This window comes from Loxodonta africana, chromosome 6 (genome assembly GCF_030014295.1).
Source record: "Loxodonta africana isolate mLoxAfr1 chromosome 6, mLoxAfr1.hap2, whole genome shotgun sequence".
NCBI classification, from domain to species: domain Eukaryota; kingdom Metazoa; phylum Chordata; class Mammalia; order Proboscidea; family Elephantidae; genus Loxodonta; species Loxodonta africana.
The window spans coordinates 65,308,781-65,321,850 of record NC_087347.1 but is presented as its reverse complement, the minus strand read 5'-3'; the positions used below and the strand labels follow the sequence as shown (position 1 = coordinate 65,321,850).

Here is a 13,070-nt window from a genome sequence, read left to right as displayed (position 1 = left end):
TCAACGAGAATGAGGAATTTTGAAGGATACACTTGTTTGACATAGTGGAAGTTCTACTCCAAGTTTTGATAACCTCTTTTTTTTTTTTTTTTTTACAGCCTATGTTTCATTATAAATCATCCTTTTATGGTATTTTAAATGAATGAGGAAACTACATCTTTTCACAATAGAAAATGTAAAAAAAAAAAATTTTGAAGACCACAAATATGATTATTTCAAGTTAGGACCACATCATAATTTTGTGTCTTTATATATAGATTGTTTAGATCGGTAACTCCGCTTAGCACTTCCAATTTTCTAAAATCAGGTATTTTTACTCAAAGGTAGTGTAGTCCATATGTTGACTATATGGGTCAGTCAGAACCATAACTATTTAATGTAGGACAGACAAAAACACTCTGTTTTGAGAGTTGATCACACTTAAAAGTAGAACAATGTATATTAGCTTGTTAAATAAAATAGATAGCAATGTATAGTGTATATAGTTTATATATTTAAATATATTCTATTTATATATGCATTCAGACATTTATTTAATATTTTTATTAAATATTTTACTTATAAAATAGGTAAAATAATAATTCAACCATTAAAAAACATTATTATCTGATTCCTTGCCTAGTTGAATATTAAGATTTTGGTATAAATCTGAGATAATTTTTCTGTCTTGGTGCTATACTTTTATTATATTTTATTTTATTGATATTTTTATTTATGAAAGTGCCTCCTATAAAACAGGCAGTGTTCTAAGTTCTTTACAAATATTAACTAGGTTAACCAACATGGCAACCCTAAGGTAACCAATCAACCAACCCGGTGCCATCGAGTCAATCCCAACTCATAGCAACCGTATAGGACAGAGTAGAACTGCCCCGTAGGGTTTCCAAGGAGCAAGTGGTGGATTCGAACTGCCAACCTTTTGGTTAGCAGCCAAACACTTAACCACAGTGCCACCAGGCTCCAACCCTAAGGTAGGTACTAGTATAATGCCCAGTTTACAGATGAAGACGTTAAGTAGCTTACCCAAGTTCAGACAGCAGAACCAGAATTCAAGATGACTCCAGAAACCACATGTCATTTTGGAAAGGACTTGCAGCCATATCTGAGCAGGTTTTATTTATTAGTTAAAGGTCTAGGGCATCAAAAAGATTAACCAACCCTTGGTTGTTTCGTTGCAAGGTGAGTCTCCACTTTTAGTTGTCACTGTGTGAATTATCCAATAGTTGGAGCCACGTCTTACCTGTTCTCCTCCTGAGGCCATGTCTGCCGAGCACCGAAACAGCTGACAATAAAGGGAAACTTAGCATCAAGTGACAGTTCTTTGCTTTATGTGACACAGATATAGACCCTCTGTTATTTTTTACTGACTCCGTAGCAGCTGTAATATTGAGTTAGCTATGGTTACAGACTGATTTTTGTGGTATGTGCTTTTGTAATTCTTTTTAAAACCTCTGCTACATCCAGAGAATTGAGTCTCTGTACCAGTTGCCCCATTAAAGATTTAATTTGTGAGTGTGTCTAGCTACAGCTCCTTTCTAGTTACAGATCCTCACAGATGGAAGTTTAAGCTTGCTTCTCTTGCAAGCAAGTGGGAACTGCTTTTCTTTACTACAGGATGTTTTTCACTGTCTTCTAGCACTGAAGATAAAAAAAAAATTCTTGTTTCTGTTTGGGTAGTGATGATGAATTTTAGATACTTCATAAGTTTGGGGAAAAAACTTTTGACTTTTCTGGCTGTAAATAAAGGCTCATTATGCTACAAGGGAAAACAGACCTTTAAAGCAGGATAGCTATGCTTAGTATGTAACTTTCCTTTTTCATTTTCCCACTGAACCTCAAGTAATAGAATTTAAGCAATTGTTTGGATTTAAATTGTTCCTGCCTCTTGAGTTACTGTTCATACCCACTGAGATCACCATATATGCATTATTTCAGAAAATGAATAGACTTAAAGATTGCCTTCAAAAATTTTATTTCCCTGTATTATAACTGAAATTTGGCAATTTACTCAACGATAATAGAAAAAATGGTTCAAAAAGAAACAAAAAGCTAGCAAATGTATTTTTTTTCCCCCCACACGAAGGCAGGAGCTAACATTTGCTAAGTATCAGTGTGTGCAGACATTTTACCTCACTTAAATGCCACTCAACATATGCAATGGATATTATTTCTTTCCATTTTATCGGTGAAGAAATTGAAGTGCAGAGAGGTTAGGTAAATTGTCCAAGGTCACACAGGTCCTAAGAAGTACTCAAATTGGGGTTATCCTGATCTCAAAAATGGTACTCTGTCCATAAGAATATCATAAATTTTAAGATTTTTAAAAACTGTCTTAGACATTTTCTCTTTTAAATAAATCTTTGGCATCAACAATTCACTTTAAAGAGGGAAAGCATTTTAGAGAAAGACAACTCCTTACTTCTCTCATTGGAGGTGTAGAAAGCATGCAGAATGTTAAGTATAATCTCCCTTGGCAAGGGCTGTGGTTTAAACCGAGAAGTACTAGTGTGTGCTAAGTGAAATATGTCTTTTGAAACAATGAAAATACAGATTAAAGTCCAAGTACGAAATGCGAGCCTTTGTATCCTGAGCCCATGAAGGTTACACATCCCTGTGGCCCCAGGGCACAAAGCACAGTTGTGTACACCTCGGAGCCCTCTTATGGAGAGCTGAGAGTAATTACACAGGAATCAGCAGGTGAGAGGCATCAAAGGTTACAGCCCACAGCACCCTTGACCCTCAGATGAGGCAGAGGTACAGAGAGCTGTCAACAGAAAAGAAACTACTGTATGAGAGAATTGCTTAAAATATTCCAGTCGCTGTCCCTGCATAGTGGAGGCACTGTTTGTGGTTTGGGAGCTGCAGCGGCAGTTTGAAGCCGTTGCACCAATTCTGAATATAGATATATATATATACCTTCGTCATGTGGTGTGCGTTCTTATCTTCGAGAACATTCGTTAAGGCAGTTGAAGTATGCTGACAAAACACGGCCTGTAAAGAAAACACAAGCCTTCACATTTCCTCATTTCATAGATTGTGTTCCGTTGGCAATGTGAGTGTAGATAAAGGACAACGTTAATGCCTGTTTGTGATGTGAAACTATTAGTTAAACGATGATCAGTTGTGGATTTATTTCTAGCTGCGAGCTATGAGCAAGCCTCTTCCAAATTTCCATTAGATTATAGGAAGTTTATTACTTCCTGGGACAAATAAAACACAAACACAATTTCACTCTGCAAAGAGATTATTAAGCTGAGGTTTTAAACGACATATTAATCTTATTAGAGTTGGCAGTGCTTAGTACTATATAGGGAAACTCAGGAACAAGTTGATTTTAGAACTTAACCATGTCTTGCAAATCACATATTAAGTGCCCAATAGATATTTGTGAAATAAATATAGTTCTTGCTAAGAATTCTCGTTTCTCAATTGTACTTCTATTTTTATGTGTGAGATGGAGATATTTATTTTTGAGTTTGAGACTTACCTTTCAAAGGTCTTCAAGCACTTTAGACAAAAATAACAATACTATGCATTGTACTGATGACACAGCCACGAAGAAGCACTAACCATGAGCCACTTGCATGTTTGGAAAGGCAAGAGTACTTGTTTCGGCTGTGATTTCATAATGAACATCTTCCGCCTTTGACCACAGGAGAAGGAAATGCCCTACTTATTACTTACCATGGACCTTTACCATATATTTTCTTAGGGCTGGTATGCAGAACTGATGAGAGGGTTTCTTGAAATGCAAATTTCCACAAGGGAGCCACATTTAGGTAGGGTTGTCCTAAATAGCCAGGTTGTTTGGGCTGGTGATACAGTCAGATAAAAGGTTTTGTTTTTTTGTTGATGTCAAGTATTTTGGCGTCCTGTGACCAGGATTGGTAGACTAGATTGGTCACAATGGTGATCATCTAGTCCCTTAGCTGGACAATTTTGTCAAAATATTCATGCCAGTTGGACACGAGTTCAGTAGACACCTCTGAGGGTTTTCACATTACTTTTCTTTTGCTCTCTTTTCAATTCTCAGTTCTGCCTACATACAAAAACTACCTCCTCTTAATTTATGCCTTAAGTATGCCTCCTAAAGCATTTGATAATCCGTTTAGTAAGAAAACTGTTAAGTAAAGACATTACAGAAAAACTATAAAATAATAAAGCAGATAAACAAGGAAAGGAAAAGGAAGCTTATTATTTTAATTTTTTTTTTCTGTAATATCGTCACTTAACATACATGTTTAATCCCAAATTTTGTTCACAGCCATAAAGGGACTCAGAAATGAGACACAGGAGAAACAGAAATAGAAAATTTATGAAAAAAGAAGAAAAGCTATGAAAAAGGGGAAAAGAAGATATAAGGCTGGTGAGACAGAAATGTCTCAAAGAACAAAGGCATTTGTGAAACGTGAACCTTCTGCTCCTCAGTCTTGACATCCTTTGGTTTCATCTTCTGTGCTTTTTCAGACAGGATGTACATTTATAGACTGTTTACTTCGTAACTGAAACCTTTGCTCTTTTCCTCTTCGAACAAATCGTGAAGTTACAAGGGAGAAGTTTATTCCCAGCCACTTAAAAATTTAAACTTCATCTGGGGGAGGTTGTAGAAATTAAAAACATTATTTAAAGTAACAAAATTTTAAAACAATTAGGCTATTTCTATTGGCTATTAAGATTTCTTAGGACTCATTCTGCAAAATACTTAGAGATCTCAATGATGTTTGAGTGAAACCGGCTTTTAGTACCAGTAATTACAAGTTTTGCTTTACAGTTATGTTAGAATTCTGCTATTATACCAGTAAGCACACAAAACTCAATAGGTCTAAGGAAACCATGAATACGTTCCCAGAGTTGCAGAAACATGTCTTTGCTAGAAAACTGTCTCTTTAGTGGCTTCGTGGCAGAGAGGAAAAGCGGTGGGCTCTGAGGTCAGGCTGCCTGGGTTGGAGTCCTAGCTCTGCCCCTTACTGTCTAGGTATTCTTGAGCAAGGTTATTTCTCCTCTCAGAAGGTATTCTCTGCATAGGTACTATCTCGTGGGCCTGGGTTGTTGACTGAATTAATAAATGCAAAGAACTCAGAATAATGGCTGACATAAAAGAAATATTTAATAAATACAAATTATTACAACACATTGTCCAATATAGGAAAGAATAAAAATCACTTCAAACCATAAACACAGAAAGCCATGATAGCAGCAAATAAGCATATTTATAGTCAAACATGAAGATTACACTTTAAATTAATCAAATTAAATATTAAACTTATCAAAGTATCTTTCATATAATAGCAGTTCAAATAAATATTTGCTGAGGAACTGTTGTTAAAAAAAAAAAAATTTTTTTTTTTTTTTTTTTTTAGCTGCCATCAAATTGGCTCCCGACTCCCGGCAACTCCATGAGTTACAGAGTAGATAGCTCCATAGGGGTTTCTTGGCTATGATCTTCAGGGCTGCAGAACCACCCGGGAATCCCATATGTATCAGATGATTCTTATGTCTAACTTTCTGGGAATTTGTTAGAAATGCAAATTTCTCAGCAGAGGGTGGAACTGGACCAAACCAGTTCAAAGCCAAGGTAGATTTCAGCCTGTCATTCTCACCCCCGGCTGTATATTAGTATATTAAATGCTCAGGTCCCACCCTAAAAAAAAAACGTCTTATTTAATTGGTCTGAGTGGGAACCCAGGCATTTACAGGGTTTAAAACTACACAGCTGATCATAATATTCAGTTCAGTTTGAGAATCCTTGGTATAAAGAGTCATAGAGGACAGAGAAGAGCTCCAGGCAGGGCTGGGGGCTGAGGAAGGCGGAGTCTGGGGATGTGTTGGGGAGGCCATGGCAAGCTGTGCAGTGTGGCTCGGAAGGAAGCTGCGCTGAGGTTGTTTCAGCTGCCTTCAAGTTGGCCCCTGACTTGTGGCACCTGATTGTCCACCATCCCCATGATGTGCTGTGGGTGAGACAGTTGTGATCCATCATTGGTTGATTTTCTGAAGTAGTTCGCCAGGTCTTTCTTCCTAATTCATCATAACAATACACAAGCCTCCACTGACGGGCAGGTGGGGGCTGTGTATAAGGCGCATTGGCCAGAATTGAACCCCTGACTCTCTCATGGAAGGCAAAAATTCTGCCACTAAACCACCAATGTCCACACTAAGGTTGGCTTATTTTTGAGATAATAAAAGCCTGATGGACGGGAATGGAAGTGATAGATACGTGGTTCTCACCTATGTATGGGCTTTGATTTTAGATAGACCCAGATTAGATCCTAATGGCAATACACCTCTGATTTCTCATCTACAAAATGGGTAATAAGGCTACTTTTTGTGGCCTTCTCTAAAGGTCATGGGGACTGAAAGGACACAGTGAAAGGAAGAACTCAGAGATTACTGGGAAAATAGGGATGTCATGACAGATGTAGGGAATGGAAGTGCCCAGAAGGGAACTAGAGCCAGTCACCTACCTGCTTGATGACTTTGAATGACTATGTTTTTAGACAAATAAATCATTCAAAAATCACCAAATACAATGTGGTGTGGATCAGTAGGCTGCTATTTTATTGAATAAACAAATCCCCTTCCCCCCCACCCCATAACTACTCTCTGTAATTTCGCCCTCAAAACTGACTCTACCAACTCAGAGATGAAACTACAGTAGTGTAATGCAGTTTAGGCGAAATAAAAAATGACCCTTCTGAAAATTTACTTTATGTTTTGAAATGTTCATATTAGAAGCAGAAGTGCATAACTCCTGTGAGAACAAGCTAAATGGAAATAGGAAGTGTTGAAAATGAAAGTCACAACATTTTGTAAGAATGAGCCCTTCCAAATTCTCTTAGTAGACTTTTTCCAAATAAAAGGAATTGAAATTGTTAGACCTTCTGATGAGTATTATCTACATATACGAGTGCTGCTGTTTTTAAATTAAAGAAATGTGGTTGCTTAGAAACCTACTAAATGGCCATTTAAACACCCTCTGACTTAGTTTAAAAAGAACAAAAGTGCTAAGTGAAGCAGAGTGATCTGTAGAGAAGAACTGACCTGTGATTAAATTCTTTTTTTCCTGAAGCTATTATATTAATTTGTGAGGTCAACTTTTGAAGTGGATTTTAGATACCATTGATATGTCTATTATCACCCTGCATTTTTATGTACTTGCCCTCATTTTACTGCCACAAGACTCTGAGGGACAAATAGAATAGACATGTTATGCCATTTCCCAGCAGAAGGCGGTGAGCTACAGAGAGGGACTGACTGACTGACCCAAGAGAATATGTCTGGCAATAGCAATGACTGTGCTAGAACCCAACTTTCATGAGTTTCAGTCTGACATTGTTTTACTTTCAGTTATCATAGTCATTCCAGTGGTCACTGACCTTCTTAAATCATTTTCAGTAAAAATCATTCCTGAATCTTTCTTCTGCTAGATATAACACTGGTAAGACCAAATGCATCCATCCACTCTATGAAATAAATCATGTACGATTTGCACTCTGATCGAGGAAATGTGACTTTTTTAAGTAAGCATACTTCATATTCAGAAACCCTGGTGGCGTAGTGGATAAGAGCTATGTCCGCTAACCAAAAGGTGGGCAGTTCAAATCCATCAGTTGCTCCTTGGAAACTCTATGGGGCAGTTCTAATTCTGTCCTGTAGGGTCTCTATGAGTCAGAATTGACTCAACTGCAAAGGGTTTTTTGTTTTTTTACTTTATATTTTCAATATATGCAGGTTTTGATTTCTGGATAGGCCCAGCTTAAATCTCCTGGGCAAGTTGTATAATCTATATGCCTCAGATTTCTCATCCATAAAATAGATAAATTTCTATGATATATTTTGTGAGGATTTTATGTAAGAAAGCATGTAATGTTCTGAACACACAATAGGCTCAACAAATGCTATTTATATAATTTGATGTTTAAAATAACTGTTTCACAACAACGTAAGAGTGGGTATTATTTATTTACTATTTATTACAAAAATTGTTTTTTTAAAGAAAAATAATAAATCATTTTCTAACCAAATACGTCCCGAAAAACAGCTCAGGTTAAAATACGGAAAAATATTTCAAAACAAAAACACATAAAAATATGAAAAGAATATTGATATCAAAATATCAACCAGCACTTTTACAAAGTTAGACAAGCTGATATTAAAATTCATGTAGAAAAATAAGTACAGAAGAATGGCCAGGAAAACACTAAAAAGAGAAGGTATAAAAGGGGACTAACTCTAACAGATGTTGAAACATACTATAAAGCTTCTATAATTAAAACAGCATGGCACTGGCACATGATAAAGACACAGACCAGAGAATTGCATGAAAATTCTAGAAATAGAGCCAGGTACATATAAACCTTTAGTATATATGTGCATATCTATATATTTACATCTATTTCAAAGTCCCTAGTCATAAAAATGGAGCCCTCATAGTGCAGTGGTTAAGAACTTGGCTAGTAACCAAAAGGTTGGCAGTTCAAATCCACCAGCTGCTCCTTGGAAACCCTATGGGGCAATTCTACTCTGTCCTATAGGGTCGCTGTGAGTTGGAATCAACTCTATGGCTATGGGCTTGGTTTTTGGTTTTGTCATAAATGGAAAACCTGCCATTTCTCTGACTTGTCTCCTGCACTGAATTGCTGTTACTGGCCTAGCAGTTAGACCTTGATTTCATTCCTTGGTTCTAGATATTGATTTTACTCTATACCCATGCTGTTCAATACAATTTTTGGAGATGCTAAAAATATTCTAAACTCTGTGTTGTCCAACAAAGTAGCCATTGGCCATATGTGGCTATTGAGCCCTTGATATATGACTAGTGTGACTGAGGAAGTGATTTAAAAATTTAATTTTAATCGATTTAGATTTAAATATCACTAACCACATGAGGCTAGTACAGCCTCTGCCGGGCAGTGTGGCTCTATATTGTAAGCTCCTTGAAGGCAGGGCTAAGTGTGTTTAGTGAGTCCCTGGGTGGAACAAATTGTTAAGGTGCTTGGTGCTAACTGAAAGGTTGGAGGGTCAAATCCATCCAGAGGCACATCAGAAGAAAGGCCCGGTGATCTAATTCTGAAAAATCAGCCGTTAATAGTCCTAAGGAGCACAGTTCTACTCTGACACACATGCAAAAAAAAAAAAAAACCACACCCAGTGCCGCCGAGTTGATTCCTACTCATAGTGACACACGTGCGGTCACCATGAATCGGAAGCAACTTGACAGCAACTGGTACTAGTACTGTCGAGCTGACTAATTTTTATTTTTCAGATCAATATTAATTCTGTTGCAGATGTGTGGACAAGAGGCTAGTAGCCCCCTGATTTGAGCTCCAAACCAGAAGATTAGAGGTCCACTGCAGCATCTGGATGCTCAGAAATTGCAGAAATGACTCCTTCGCAGGGTGCAGGGTTGGCCAGGGAGTAGGATTGCAGCTCTAATAGGTCCTCCTTGCCAATGGCTTTCTCTCTTGCTAGGCATAAGCTAAGGGGCCCTGGTGGCACAAACTATTGAGCACTCTGCTGCTCACCAAAAGGTTGGCAGTTTGAACCCAGCCAGTGGCTCCAAGGGAGAAAGAATTGGGGATTCCAGAAAACGCTATGACTCGGAACAGACTGGACAGCATCTAACAACGACAGGCATGTGCTGGCTTGACCTTGATCAGAGAGGCTTCCAAAAACTCACTCTAATTTTCAGGAAACTCATAGTATTGTTTTTATATGATAGTGAATAAAAAACAAAGGCACGTGTAAACATATTTATTCACCTGCTTTACGGGACCTAAGCCTTTCTTAAAGTAATGTTTCCAGCTGTTTTCATGGAGAAATGTCTTTGAGGAAACATTTGCAATAAATGGCTTAAATAAACACTGATCTCAAAAAAGCAGAATATCAGACGGAGGACTCAACAGCAACAGAGGGAGAAAATTAGAGTTTAGAATAGCATTCCTAGTAATCTAAAGGTTATTCAAAGCAGGTCTTCACAGATAATTTTAGGCAAATGTAAGTAAAATGTTGAGCCCATGCTGGCCTGGAAAGAGCAAAGGCTTGAGGTCTTGCAGGGCTTCAAACCGTTCGGTTCTGGTTTGAATTCCTGCTGATAATTTGCATTTCTAACAAGTTTCCAGGTCTTGCTAATGCTGCTGGTTAGGGATCAATTCTGAGTACCACTAGTAAAGCAGTCACTCTCAAAATTTATTATACGTAAGAATCACCCAGCAATCTTATTAAAATGTAGATTCTGATTCAGTATACCTGGGGTGGAAATGCAAATTCTCAGAAGGGCTTCAAACCTGAACAAACTAGTTCAAAGCCCTAGAGTCATAGATAATTGATTGGGCTTCCAGCTTTCTCATTCACTTCAGCTGTGTGAAGAAAGCGACCCAACTGCTCTGAAGCTCAGCTTCTTTATCTGCAAAAAAGAGAAGAAGAATTGTGTTATGTAAGTGTGGTTTGGGGGATGGAATGAGTTTATATAAGCAAATGGTCAACAAAGGTAAATTCCCCTCTACTCACATCCTGTCCCACACTAGACTACCCCCAAAGAGGTTGTTGTGCAGAGTTAAAGAGCATGAGAGCTGGAGAAGTTTCGAGAAAACATCTGTATTAGTCTCCTAGGGCTGACATAACGATGTACCACAGACTGGTTGGCTTAAAAACAACAACGAGAAGAACAGAAACATATTGTCCGACAGTTTTGGAAACCAGAAATCTAAAATCAAGGTGTTGGTAGGGTCATGCTCTCTTTGAAGGGTCTAGGGGAAGATTCTTTCTTGTCTCTTCTGGCTTCTGGTAGTGCTAGGCATTCCTTGGCTTGTGGCAGCATAATTCCAAACGCTACTTCCATATTCATGTAGTCTTTTTTCCTCTGTGTCTGTGTCTCTTCTCCTCTTGTAATATAAACACAAGTCATATCGGAATAGGGCCCACCCTACTCCAGTATTACTTCATGTTAGCTAAATACATTTTATGAAGACCCTGTTTCAAAATAAAGTCACATTCACAGGTACCTGAAATTAGAGCTTCAACATATTTTTTCTGGGTCGGGGGGGGGACACAATTCAACCCAAACACCATCTAATCAAATATTTTCTCCTTATAAATGACGAGAGTAAAGAAGATGCAAAGACAAAAGTGATACCAGCAGCACAACTCTTTAAAAAAGGAGACAGCAAATGTTACCAGCATTGCATCTACTGCATGATCTGTGTCATGACCTTTGAAATCAGTACTCACTGCTAAAAGCTGGGAGATGCAAACACACGGATGCATAATTTGAGTTCTCCTGTCTCACCCTGTGACTTCCAATATTTGTTTTTCTTTTGTTTAGTAAAAGAATTGCCAGAGTGGTTAAGTTTCTCTGTCCAGAACAATTGTTACAATGACTTTAAATAAAAAAGAAGTAACATTAGGGGATAACCAAGGTTGGTGTCAACCAGTGCGGTAACTCATGGTATCTCCCTCGCACCCCCACCGGCCTCCTCCTGAACCAGACCACACAGAATCCTTAGTAATGTTTTTTGTACTAATGTTACTCGTAAATTGTAATTCCCATGTATCACTGAATGTAATGGCAACAGCAGTGACAGAAACAACTAGCAAAAGTTAAATTATACCTTTAAATTACGATATCATATACACAGCCTAAATGTATTTATGTTTACATAGTTTCATGTGGTTAAAGTGAAAATTGGGTAAGAAAACAAGAATCCAAAATAAAAACCTTTAAGAACTACATCAAACCTATGTTCATTTTAACGTTAAATTTTACGATTTCATGAGGTATGTTAATGGGTTAGGTTTACATAATAACGGCCCCAATAATGTAGAAGCTGCAATCAAATGCATCTGGAAATATATTCATAAATGAAATAATACCATAAAACTAAACGGGAACAAATACACAAGCATTACAGCACTTAGTGAACATCTTGGCTAAATCAGAACTTTCCCTTCCTGGTCTTCGAAGCTACAAACTTCTGAATGTCTACATCAAAATCAATGCCTTTCACCAACTCATTTTTAATATGTTACTATTTTTTTAAACTATAATTAAAGTTAAACCCTGAAACTTTCATTAAGTCAGGTATATATTTGCAAGACGGTGATGTTTTTAAATAAAATGTACAAAGACTAAAATTAAAAAAATGAATTTAAGATTTAAATTATATTTCTAAACACGTATCAAGAAACTTAGCATTTCCCCCACCTCATGTTTTAAATTGTCAATTTCTGTAATTATCCAAAACCAAACCAAACCTGTTGCTGTCAAGTCAATTCTGACTCATAGTGACCCTATAGGACAGAGTAGAACCACCCCATATGGTTTCCAAGGAGTGGCTGGTAGATTCAAACTGCCAACATTTTGGTTAGCAACCAATCTCTTAACCACTACGCCACCAGGGCCCCATTTAATTATCAGAGTTACATAATTAATAATTCTTATACATCTAAGTTTATTATCAATTTTAATCGTAGAATAATATGTGATAAATATAGTTGTGAATTGCTTAAATGTAATATTTCTGGATTATAGAAATACTAACAACAAAATAGAAGCCCTGGTGGCCTAGTGGTTAGGAGCTACAACAGCTAACCAGAAGGTCAGCAGTTTGAATCCACCAGGCACCTCTTGGAAACTCTGAGGGCAATTCTACACGGCAACAGATTTTAACAAAAAATTGTTTTGTAAAATCCTTCTACTTTGAATTACAACATTATTAGTTACAATATTATTAGTAACCATTGTTGTTATTGTTGTTAGGTGCCGTCGAGTTGATTCTGACTCGTAGCAACCCTAAGTACAGCAGAATGAAACACCGCCCAGTCCTGCGCCATCCTCTGAATCGTTGCTATGCTTGAGCCCATTGTTGCAGCCACCGTGTAAACCCATCTTGTTGAGGGCCTTCCTCTTTTTCACTGACCCTCTGTTTTACCAAACATGATGTCCTTCTCCAGGGATTGGTCCATCCTGATAACATGTCCAAAGTATGTGAGACACAGTCTCACCATCCTTGTTTTTAAGGAGCATTCTGGCTGTATTTCTTCCAAGACAGATTTGTTCGTCTTCTGGCAGTCCA

At 37.5% G+C, this 13,070-nt stretch overlaps 1 long non-coding RNA gene across 3 annotated transcripts in view; it reads right to left on the bottom strand.

Annotated features, from left to right (window-relative positions):
• Nucleotides 1-5,233, bottom strand: part of LOC111749431 (uncharacterized) — a 108,430-nt gene extending 103,197 nt beyond the window's left edge. For 2 of the 3 annotated variants that reach the window (XR_010322274.1, XR_010322275.1), the window contains exons 1-3: nucleotides 3,488-5,233; nucleotides 2,917-2,991; nucleotides 1,241-1,282 (exon numbers count right to left, since the gene is read on the bottom strand). This is a non-coding gene — a long non-coding RNA (uncharacterized LOC111749431). Of the gene's footprint in view, nucleotides 1-479; nucleotides 1,283-2,916; nucleotides 2,992-3,487 lie in introns of those variants that run through there. The other variant, XR_002784570.2, reaches the window with a different exon arrangement.
• Nucleotides 5,234-13,070: the final 7,837 nt, after the last annotated feature.